Source organism: Silene latifolia, chromosome 4 (assembly GCF_048544455.1).
Source record: "Silene latifolia isolate original U9 population chromosome 4, ASM4854445v1, whole genome shotgun sequence".
Classification (NCBI taxonomy): Eukaryota; Viridiplantae; Streptophyta; class Magnoliopsida; order Caryophyllales; family Caryophyllaceae; genus Silene; species Silene latifolia.
The window spans coordinates 76,636,271-76,648,869 of NC_133529.1; the positions used below are offsets into that span (position 1 = coordinate 76,636,271).

The following is a 12,599-nucleotide window of genomic DNA, read 5'->3' on the forward strand; positions in this document are numbered from 1 at the left end:
AGACTTTCACTTTTATTTATGTTAGTTCTTTGTAATTTGACGTAAAAGAGGTTTTGTAATAATTAAGTTAAAGTAACTATATAATTTTGCCTTGGAGTTTAATTTGTTATTCACTACCTCGGGAAACCGAGATGGTAACAGTCCGGTTTATTAGGGAATGTCTTGCTAAAGGCTCCTTCATAAACCGGGGTGTTACATTTGTTTTCAAAGATATGATTTTGAATTTGAAATTTGAAAACGGTTAAATTTGTTTTCAAAGATTTGAAATTGGATTTGGAATTTGAAAACGGTTAAATTTGTTTCAAAGATTTGAAATTGGATTTGGAATTTGAAAACAGTTAAATTAGTTTTCAAAGATTTGATTTTGAATTGAAATTTGAAAACGGTTAAATTTGTTTTCAAATGATTTGAAATTGGATTTGAAAATTTGAAAACAGTTAAAATTGTTTTCAAAGAATTGATTTTGAATTTGAAATTTGAAAACAGTTAGATTTGCTTTCAAAGAATTGAAGTTGGATTGAAAATTTGAAAACGGTTAAATTTGTTTTCAAAGAATTGATTTTGAATTGGAAATGTGAAAACGGTTAAATTTGTTTTCAAAGAATTGAAATTGGATTGAAAATTTGAAAACGGTTAAATTTGTTTTCAAAGAATTGATTTTGAATTTGAAATGTGAAAACGGTTAAATTTGTTTCCAAATGGTTTGAAATTTGAAATTTGAAATTATGAGGACTGAATTCGTCATTACGACGGGTTAGAAAACCGTTTTAACCTTTGAAAGACGGTATGCAAATCGAAAAGTGTGAGAATTGAAATCGTCATTACGACGGCTTAGAAAAGCCAAATTTGATTTCGAAAACGAGATTTGAAATTTGGAAAGTTGCACGGGTTGAAATCGTTATTACGACGGTTTGAAAAATGATTTTGTTTAAAATTGATTTCGAATTTTGAAAATTCGAGGGGAGAATTCGTCATTACGACGGCGTAAAACGGGCGCTTTGAGAATGCAACGGTCGGCGAGGGACCGAGGTTTGAAACGGCTATTATGACGACGTAAAAGGGTATTTTGAAATGTTTTGTGACACCAAGGTTTGAAATCGTCATTACAACGACATGAAAGGGTGCATTTGAAAAGGTTATAAAAACCGGGTTTTGAAATGACAATTATAACGGCATAAAAGGCGCTTTGAAACGGTTATATAAAAAAAACCGGGTTAAAAATCGTCATTATGACGGCCTAGAAAGGCGTGCTGAAATGGCTATAGAAAACCGAGTTTGAAAATTGTCATTACAACGGCCTAGAAAGGCGTGTTGTTTGAAATGCAACGGTCGGCGAAAGACCGAGGTTTGAAACGGTTGTCAAAAACCGGATTTGAAAATCGTCGTTACGACGGCCTAAAAAGGCGTGTTTTTTTTTTTAAATGCGACGGTCGGCGAAAGACTGAGGTTTGAAACGGCCATTATAACGGCGCAAAAAGGTGTTTTTGAAAGTTTTAAATGACACGGAAGGACTTATGATCACATAACACATAAGCACTCACAGTTCATTATATTATGCATAATGCTGACACGAGTTTTGGCTTAAAAGGGTGGGCTACACACCAAGCAATCAAACCCCGATTTGCTAGAGGGATACCAATCCAAACAAAATGTGTAAGGAGGGTGCCCAAGCCTCGTGCTCGAAAGTGATGAAAGCTCTTTGACGAAACAGAAATGTGTAACGTCAATGGCATGCTTGACTCAATCGGGATTCGAAACGCGGGGATGAGAAAACTCACGCCGACGAGACTAGCCAATTGGTCGATAAAGGTTAGGTTGTGGGCCCGGACAAGGAACCCGACTTATGACCGTAATATCAATTAATGCACTTTAACCACGACCTCGTTCGAGTCTCACCATCTAGGGATCACAAAGACGTAAGTGTCATAGTTATCCCCAGCGGAGTCGCCAAACTGTGGACATGGGCCATAGGCCGGTCAGTGGATTCGGGCCACCTACCGATCTGCGGTCACGGGCCACCTGCACGCCAAGCCAATCTGTGGACATGCAACGGTCTTTTGAAAGCCACGCTCGGCGGCGTAAAAATGCTTTCGACCGGATCGTTTTAGATCGGTCGGTTTCGTCTCGGTAAAGGTCTCGAAACGATGCAGAGATGTTCGGAGTCGCCACCAAGCATTTGTGGGATGCTTGGAACCCGTTCGAATCCACTTTATACCTCGGTCAAACGAAGCACAAAGCAGGGTTTGACATAGGTACTAAAGATAAGGAGTCGTCCCCCTTTTAGCATTCTATGCCTAAAATGACTCTCGTACGCCCTAGATAAGGCCATCCACTATCCAAAGGTTCTGAGTAAGGGGTGAGGGTACGTATTGGGAAGCCCTTTAATCGGACACCCAATCCCGCCCGCGTTAGCGGCCTCTACTGATCGATCGTGGTTGTTTAAGTGCAAAAGTTGATAAAACGGTGTAAATGCATGAATGCACATTCAAAAGTGTTAACCTAACATGTGAGGTTTCTAAGTCGGTTTGTTAATCCAAATATCAAGCATAAGATGTCAAGTTTGTTGGAATATGTGTCCTCCGAAAATAATGCGATCACAACTGTCGATCATGATGATCACATGTTTAGAGTCTCATTTTTAAGAATACAATTGGGAAGTAATATTTTAATGTCAACTGGTCCACACATATCGGTAATGATTGGCTGACTAGAGTTTGACATTCGTCGTCTTGACGGTGGTGATCGTTGATCCCCTTAGGTCATACCTAAAGGGTAACACTTTTAATTGATTATTTAATTGATCGTATGACGATACGGGTTAATTAAATTACTTAAAATTGACGAACGATTTTGGAAGTAATATTTACGTATCTCATTATAATTTGATTAAATAAGATACGGTCTAAGTGATCAAATTGTTATATTACTTAGATGAAATTATTGTTTGCGGAAACAATTGAATTTGAATGAATAATTTATTATAAATACAAGATGTTGTGATTTGTAATTGGTAAATTATTTTGGTACAAGTAATTATGAATTACTAAGTCGATTTTGTACATGACGTATTTTTATTAATGCGTTGATTTTTAATATGTTAAAAATGCATAACAATTTTACATGACTTGTGACATGTGACAAATTGACAAATTGACAAAGATAAAATGGAATCCATTTTATCTTAAATGGACCGAAATAGAGGGTGTATTAGGATAAATATTCTGTTGATTAATTAAGTGGAAAACATAATCATTTTACCTAATACATAGCCATGCAAACCTAGTTTTTTTTGTGAAGAGCACCTTGATCATGCATTGGCCAACACCACCCCACCCTACCCGGTTTTCCTAGTGAAAAAAGGCCAAGGGTCTTTTGCTCATTTTACCTAAAGCTCTTGAAGACAAAGCTCTTGTTCAGTACCTCCCACCACCCACAAACAGATGGCCAAACTGAGGGCACCAACAAAACTTTGGGGAGGATATTAAGGTGTCTAGTCAGCAAAACCTTGAAAGATTGGGATCTAAAGCTAGCTGAAGCTGAATTTGCATTCAACAGAGCACCTTCTACTGCTACTAGTCACAGTCCCTTTGAGGTAGTCTATGGGGTTAATCCACTTATGCCCTTGGACTTGTCTTCTGTCCCAAGGGAATAACTGAATCCATATGCTAAGAAGACGGCTGAACAACTACTAAAGTTACATGAGTCTGTGAGAAAGCATATTGAGAGGTCCAATGAATTGTACAAAAAGCAATCCAAGAAGCCTAGAAAAAAGAAAGAATTTGAGGCAGGAGATCTGGTATGGTTGCACCTAACGAAAGAAATATTTCCAGCCAAGAGAAAGAACAAGCTTATGCCTAGGGCAGATGGACCATTTGAGATCTTGGAAAGAATTGGTCCAAATGCTAGAAAATGCTAATTGAGATATTTGGGTTTCCAACATCTTCGTGTGAGCTAGTGTGTTGTTGATGGTGATGTCTTTTGCTTGGCTATCCTTTTGCATTTGAGTGAAAAACTCTTGTTGGTTCTTTTGCATTTGGAGGACCGCTTTTTGAACATCAAAACCTTGATCATTTGTTTGATTGTATGGAGGTTGATTTTGATAACTTTGGTTTTGATTGAAAAAGGGTCTTTGAGCTTGGTTTCTCATTGGAGGTGGGGTGTATGTTTGAGGGTTTTGAACATTTTGACTTTTGTATGAAAGATTGGGGTGCAATTTTGTGTTTTTATTGTAATAGTTGGAATAAGGGGTGCCACTCTTGTATGCTTGGAAAGCATTCACTTGTTCACTTGTTCCCCTACATTCACTTTGGTCATCTCCCAAAGTTCAACAACTCTCACATACTCCACTTGGAATTGATGATGATGCCACCATAGCATTAACATGTTGCTTGGGTGATTTGGAGGCCTCTTCAAGTTTAGGCATGGCCTTCTCAAACTTCAAATTAATGGTATCAATATGAGCACTAAGTTGAGCACCCAATTGAGTAATGGAATCCACCTCATGTTTTCCTCCTCTAGTAGGCTTCCGAGGTCTACTATATTGCGAGTTATGGACCACCATTTCTTCAATTTTGTTCCATGTTTGATTGTCATCAACTTCGGTGAACATACCATTTGATCCCATATTGAGAATGTTTCGGGAGTCTTCATATAGAACATTCCAAAATTGTTGTACAAGGAACCACTCGCTAAGTCCATGGTGTGGACAAGATCGACAAGTGTCCTTGAATCTTTACCATGCTTCATACAAACATTCCTCATCCCTTTGTTTGAACCCGGTGATTTGGGCTCTCAATATGTTAGTCTTTTCCGGAGGATAGAATTTCTTGTAGAAAGCAAGTGCCAAGAATAAATACCAAGAGTAGCCTTATCTAGGCTCTTTAACCATTGTTTCGCGGTACCAATCAAAGAAAAAGGAAATAAGACCCGTCGGATTTGATCTTGAGTAACTCCGGTTTGAGAAATCGCATCACAATAGTCACAAAAAGTCTCTATATGAGAATGAGGGTCTTCACTAGGCATCCCTTCAAATTGACTTCTCTCAACCAATTGTATGAAAGCGGATTTGGCAATAAAATTACCGGTTAAATGTTGTGGTGTAGGAGTACCATTTGGTAGGTTCTCCTCGGTTCGTACGAAATGTGATGAGAATTTAGGCATTGTGGGTTGATTTTGTGGTGGGTTTTGTATTGGGTTATCCTCTCCTTCTCTTGCAAAAGGGTTTATGAACTCAATATTATTTGGTTGAATGTCCACAATCTCACCAATACCTCTCAAAGTATTCCTAGCAAGTCTTCTATTGTTGGTCAAAGTTCTTTCGATTTCAGGATCAATGGGTAACAAGTTACCTTGTGATCTCCTAGACATGCAAAATATCAAACAACTTGAAAACAATTAGAACCAACCTTGAGGAGATTGACTTCCCCAAGGTAAAGAAAGACACAACTAAAAACAATTAATGAAAATCAAATCAAGTTAACACCGTCCCCGGCAACGGCGCCATTTTTGGTCGTGGTTAAACTTGTCGTCAAAAGTCACCTAACCAAAACAATATTTATAACTTTACAAACTACTCTTAGTAAAGAGGCAAGTAAAGGTCGGATTCCAAGGGACGGGTATTGATGTAGAATTTTCAATTCCAAATGGTTGTGTCTAAGGGTGTCACAATTTGGGTTGAGATAGGAGATCAACTAAACTAATCAACAATATAAAAGTAAAGTGATAAAAACAAGCAAGATGATTAGAATGAGATGTAAACAATTGATTAAAAGCACTAGGGTGTCATGGGTTCATAGGGGATTCATGGGAGTTTATCATACAAACATGTTCTCTACTAGATGCAAGCACTTATTATTGTGATGGGATCGAGTCAGTGTATATCTTACAATCCCTAGGAAGGTTTGGGTTCCAGAGCCGAATCAATTAGATTGTACAACACCTACAAGTTGACTTAGTCCTTCCTATCCAACTATATGCATGGTTTAATGAGACTCGAGTTGGTTTATGTTTTACAAGTCTCATTGAAAGGATAGGTGATGGGTAAAAAATGCAAGGATTCATAGGCTCGCATTTCATAAAACATAACATGTGCATAAGTTGGAATATCAACAAGCAAGCAAATTAATTATGAAAACATATTAGATTAAGCATGAAATAATCCCCATGTTGGTTTCCCCTAATTCCCCATTAACCCTAGCTAAGGAAACTACTCACTCATTATCAAGTTTAACATGATAACAAGGTTGTCAATCACATTAACAAGGCAAAACATGATGAATGAATGAAAATGATTAACAATAATTAAAGCAAGGATTAAGAGAATTATACCTATGGAGATTCCAAATAATAAATCAAAGAATAATAGAAGTACTTGATGATTGATGGAAGGTTGTCAATCCTCCAAATAAACCCAAATAATCTTCTAATTACCCAAAATAAATGATGCACCATAAAGAAATTAAGGAAAGATTAAGTTTTGAGATTTGTATTAAGACTAAATTAAGAGTTGATTACAAGATTAAGGAATGATTACTAATTGATTAGAATTTGATTAAGAGAGCATTAAGAGAGCATGCTAATCTAAGTAGTACAATGGGGTATTTATACTAAAGATTAGGTACATAAATTAGGGTTACTAAGGGCTTAAATGACTATTAAGTCCTTAAGAAAAGTTGAGGAAATGCTCCTCTCCAAGGAGATGAGCATCTCCGTTTTGCTAGTCCCGTATGGATATGCTCGTCCTGAGCGGCTTGGGTGCTGGCACGGTGGGTTCTGTCAGGAGATCCGAGCAGATCATTAGGGGATACGCTCGGATTCTATGGCTTCAAGACGAGCGTCTTAAGCTCGGGACGCTCGGATTGTGGTGCAGGGAGACGCCCGGATTGCTGGCAATCCGCTCGGATCCTGGGTCAGACACTTCTTTTCTCTTCAATCCTCAACAATCCGCGGGGATCTTGTTGAGGATGCAAGGATCCTTTCATCATTGCCCAATCTACTTTATTATCTACATAGGCCTTCTAGTATCATCTTCCCTTTGATGCTTGGTCATTAGATGCGATCAATTTGGCTCCATTTCTGCATGTAAATGCAAGGTTTGCACTCCTCTCCTACCAAGGAAACAAAACCTCAAAGAATATGCAAAATGGGAAACTAAAGATAGTAATTGACCCAATTATGCACTAAAAAGCATAGGAACAAGGCTAATTCGGGGACTAAATGTGCTCAAATATGAGTCACATCAATCTTACTAAGTCTATTTGTAATACATTTAGTAATGATCTTCATCATTACGTTGCAAAGATTTATAGGTCTAAAATTTTCCACAGTTTCCGGACAATTACCTTTCGGGATAAGGGTCATAAAGGTCTTATTGATTTCTTGGAGGATGTGATCCTTATTGAGTACACGTAGAGTAGCCGAAATAACATCATGTTTAATAAAATGCCAGCAACGCTGATAGAAGATAGCAGGAATACCGTATGGTCCTTGAGATTTCAAGGGTCCCAGCTGAAAGACCGCTTTTCGAACTTCTTTAGACGTGAAAGGTTTATCTAAATAATCAAGATTATCCTCGTTAAGGCGATATTCTATAATATGAAATAGGCTGGACTCCCGCTTTAAGAACTCTTCATAATCTTCAGCCTCCTGGTTCACCTTGTAAAGTATCTCATAATAATTAATAAAAAGGTTTCCAATTTCGCTTGTATCAAAAGTCTAGTCATCTTTAAGGTTCTTAATACCATAAAGGAAATTTTTGCCAGATCTTCCTTTAAACCTATTGAAGAAGTATTTAGAACAAGTATTCCCATTAATAACACATCTAATTTTGACACGCTGTCTCCAATAGATAGCAGAATTCTTAGCAAACTCCAAAATTTTTTGACTGGTTGTCTGCAAAGTCCTTAGTACGCCCATGTTGAATAACATTTTCCAGATCTTGTTCTCGGATATCATAATGTCCGACCATTTAGAAGATCATTCACGTCTCTTTTGGATAGACCAATCCTTCATGATTTTACGAGCATGAGACAATTTACGCATTAGCCGCTAAGAAGCTGACCCATTAATAGACTCCTTCCAGCAACCTTAGACTAGATTAATACAATCATCGTATTGGAGCTTCCAAGCTTCGAGTTTATAAGGCTTACCACGATTAGAAGTAGTCATGTCGCTATGAAAAATAATAGGGGCGTGATCAGAAATTTGTACCGAATAGTGTTGAACACCAGCATCAGGAAATAATGAATTCCAATCCCATGATCCATAATCTCTATCTAACCTTTCAAAGACCAAACTACCAGCATCTTCCCTTTTATTGCACCATGTAAATTTGGGCCCATTATATGGAATATCTGTGAGATTAAGTGAATTTTTCCATTTTTTGCCACCTCGTTTGTACTCTTTATGTGTAAACTTGTAATCCTTTAAATTAATAGAAATAAGCAAGATTTTATGAGAAACATATTGTAATTAGCTGGCATATAACAAATGATGCTTTATTTCTTGGCGGTAAAATCAAACAAAATGAAATATAAAATACAATGGTTATACCTAAACCGTTGTTCAGGATGTGTACAGTTATAACGGTTCAGGCAGTTGTTATCTATATAAAAATGATGCTTTATTTCTTTGCGGTAAAATCAAACAAAATGAAAAGCTTTAAGACAATGGTTATATCTAACCCGTTGTAGATGATACTAATCAATAACGATTTCAAAAAAAATCGTTGTCTGTTTGGAAACAAAATACAACGGTTTTTCTTATACCGTGTTTATTACTTTCCATTAAACAAGGTCTTGCAAGTGTTGTATTATTCACACATATATACTCCGAGCTCCCCCCCCCCCCCCCATATAATATCCTTAAACACTGAGCTTCCCCTCAACCACCAACCTACCCCATCGTCGTCGCAGTCATTGTCGTCATCGCCATTGCCACCGCCAGATCAACCCAGGTTCTCCTCCTTAAAGAAGTAATAAATCCTCCTCTCTAGATATTTGTTTGTTATTATAAGTATGTAATGTTAATATTTGTTTATTAATTTATGCTTTAGATATGGTCGAAAAGCGGAAAAGAAACGATGGAAATGCGTCAGGTGATGAGAATAATTTGCAACACACTGCGGGTCGAATGCGCCATAGGGTTTCCCTAGAAGCAATAAATTCAAATATACCTAATCTTTTACAATGGGATAAAGATACGGGGCTGCCATATGGTGAGAATGCCGGGTATTTTGTGAGTTGGATTGGTTGTTGTGTAAAGCAGTATGTGCCTCTCGGTACGCCGCGTATCAGTGAACTGAGTAAAATACGGAATACCATGCTACTAAACAGAATAAAGGTATGTATATATAATAATAAATGTTTTAGCTGAAATTAAGTTACTACTTGATATGTGTATTAGCCGAAACAAACCAAATATGCTCATCATATATGCAGTTAGCTTACGTTGTCCCAAAAAGTATGATAAGTACCTTAAAAAAAAGATAGGGGAAGCCCTCAGATCTTGGAAGTTAAAGATTGCTGAGAACCACTTGTTCAACCAGGAAACCGGGGAGATGAACAAGAAACCACCAACAAAGAAGTATCCGTATGTCAGTCAAGACCATTGGGATAGCTATATCGCTTACAGGCAGTCTGACAAGTTTAAGGTAACTTAATAAGTAAAGAACTATACTTAGTTTAGTGTTTGGTTACGCTTACGTTTCTCGATACAATTTATTTGATGAAGGCTATGAGTGAGAGGAACAAGGCGAACATTTCAAAGAAAAATACCGTCTTTTACGGCTCCCGAGGTTGTTATAGATTGATTAATACGAAAATTGTAAGTACATAATTCTAATAGTATTAGACTATTAGGTGTTTTAGTCGGATGTTATATATGTTCATAGTAATCATACATATTTTAAGAGGATATCAATGTGATGAATGAATTGTAGTCAAAGCTTGGAAAATTCAGTCGTCACGACGCTTGGGTGGAAGGTCACACTCCTAAGAATGAAAAGATGGAAACTGAATATGATAAGGACATCAAAGAGAAAATTGTAAGTTTGAGTTAATATGTCACTCCTACCACTGGTGGTCGGAGTTATATAATTGTGAGTTTAAATAAAATTTAGTTGCTTAATGGTTTTTTGTGTATGTAGAGGATTTGTGAGGAGGTAGAGGAAGGAAAATGGAAGCCTCAAGGACGTGATGACATTCTTGCTAGGGCAATCGGCAAAGTAGAGCATCCAGGTCGTGTGAGTGGGGTATCGACACATGTTGGTATCACTAAGTATTTTGGGAAAACTACTCGAAGGATGATGAGTGTTGATGATTCCAAGAAGGTAATCATATAAATGTTGGAATATGTGTCCTCCGACAATAATGCGATCACAACTGTTGATCATGATGATCACATGTTTAAGTCTCATTTTAAAGAATACAATTGGGAAGTAATATTTTACTGTCAACTGGTCCACACATATCGGTAATGATTGGCTGACTAGAGTTTGACATTACGTCGCATTTGACGGTGGTGACGATTGATCCCCTTAGGTCATACCTATAGGGTAACACTCTTAATTGATCATTTAATTGATCGTATGACGATACGGGTTAATTAAATTACTTAAAATTGACGGACGATTTTGGAAGTAATATTTACGTGTCTCATTGAAATTTGATTATATAAGATACGGTCTAAGTAATCGAATTGTTTTGTTACTTAGATGAAATTATTGTTTAAGGAAACAATTGCATTTGAATGAATAAATTATTATAAATACAAGATGTTGTGATTTATAATTGGTAAATTATTTTGGTACAAGTAATTATGAATTACTAAGTCGATTTTGTATATGACGTATTTTTATTAATGCGTTGATTTTTAATATGTTAAAAATACATAACAATTTTATGTGACATATGACATGTGACAAATTGACAAATTGACAAAAATAAAATGGAGTCCATATTATCTATTTGGACCGAAATAATGGGGTAGTATTAGCAATATATTATGTTAATTGAGTTAGTGGAAAACATGATCATATTAGCCTAATACTAGCCATGCATACCTAGTTGTTCTTGTGAAGACAACCTTGTGCATGCATTGGCTCCCTCTCTCTCTCTCCTTCCACCGGTTTTGTAAAGGACCAAATAGAGAGTTTTTGCTCTATTATCATTCATTCATATTCATACAATATTTCTAGTGTAAGAAATAAGTAAGCTCTCTAAGAAAACTAGAGAAATAAAAACTCCAAACTTCCTCCTCTCTTAGCCGAATTAAGAGAGCCAAAAATAAATATTTTGGGTCATTTTAGTTAAATTAATATTGTTCTAGTAATAATAATATTAATTTTGTTAAGAGTTTACCTTGGGTATAAATCCTTGGGAGGGATTCTACTCTTGAATCCTTGTTCTTCCATTTTGGAGTGCTCAAGAACAAGTAAGAAGGAGATCTTACTTGTGCCCTATAATCCGAAATACCAATGTAAGGGTTGATGATTTCTTCCTTTTAATTATTGTTTGCATGCATAAGATCATCTTTTAATTTTATGACTAAATTAAAATCATCACATATATGAATATGTCAACTAAATAAATATAGATTTCTAACAAGCGGTATCAAGAGCCTTGGTTATTTGCATGCAAATCGGTTATAGTTTTTCCGAGTTATACGATTAACATATAAAACTTGTAAATTTGTGTTATTATGATATATCACGAAATAAAATTATGCATGTTAAAGTTTCTGGTCCTAAAATGTTTTTAGGATATTTTGCTTAATTTATGGATTTTTATTGTTCATCTTATATAACAATGGCATTAAAATGTGATTTTATGATTAAAATGTCATTTTCGGACTAAAATTAGCTAAACTTCGAATTTTCAGAATTTTTGGAGTTTTTATGCTCGAAATATGGATTTTTCATGATAAAAATCGATTTTAAATGAAAAATAGGTTAATATGAGATAAATTTCGAATCTGGTCATAGAAATTTAGTATGTTGTCACATGCAATTTTACAAGATGTGTGTAAAATAATAGGCTATAATGAAGTCTTCATACATGATTTATGAATTTTTGATGAAAAATAGCATAAATAGTGACTTAATTAGTGAATAATTGATAAAACATACTTCATGACTAAGGAAAAACGTCACATGTTGCATTTTATTATCTTTTTCAGATCTAAAATTGAAAAGTTGATGAATATAATTTTTCTCATGTTTTCATGATTATAATTGATAAATCCGTTAAACCGCAACATAGTTTTTCCAATAATTTTACGAAATTTTAACCTAAGTTTTTTGAACATTATGAGTGTCATGGTATTTTTCCAGAATGTTCATAAGTTTAAATTTTGAATTTTGAATTTATTTGAAATTTTTGTGATTTATTTGAAGTTTATAGCATTTTATTGTAATTTTAGGTCCATTAATGAACAATTTTAAGAAATATGAGTTAATTATAGTCAAATAGTTAGTGGAGACTAATTTTGAGTCCTAAGAGGTTAGGGTAATTAACTTATGCATAAATATGAATTTATGTAATTTATTGTGTTTTTAAAAGGTTGAATCACGCAAATCCGTAAAAACCGTTAAATATACGATA

General features: G+C 35.7%; 1 non-coding gene across 1 annotated transcript; it reads left to right on the top strand.

Annotated features, from left to right (window-relative positions):
- Positions 1-4,691: 4,691 nt before the first annotated feature.
- Positions 4,692-4,798, top strand: LOC141654573 (small nucleolar RNA R71). Its single transcript, XR_012548129.1, has one exon. It is a non-coding gene; the product is annotated as a small nucleolar RNA R71 (small nucleolar RNA).
- The last annotated feature ends 7,801 nt before the right edge of the window (positions 4,799-12,599 follow it).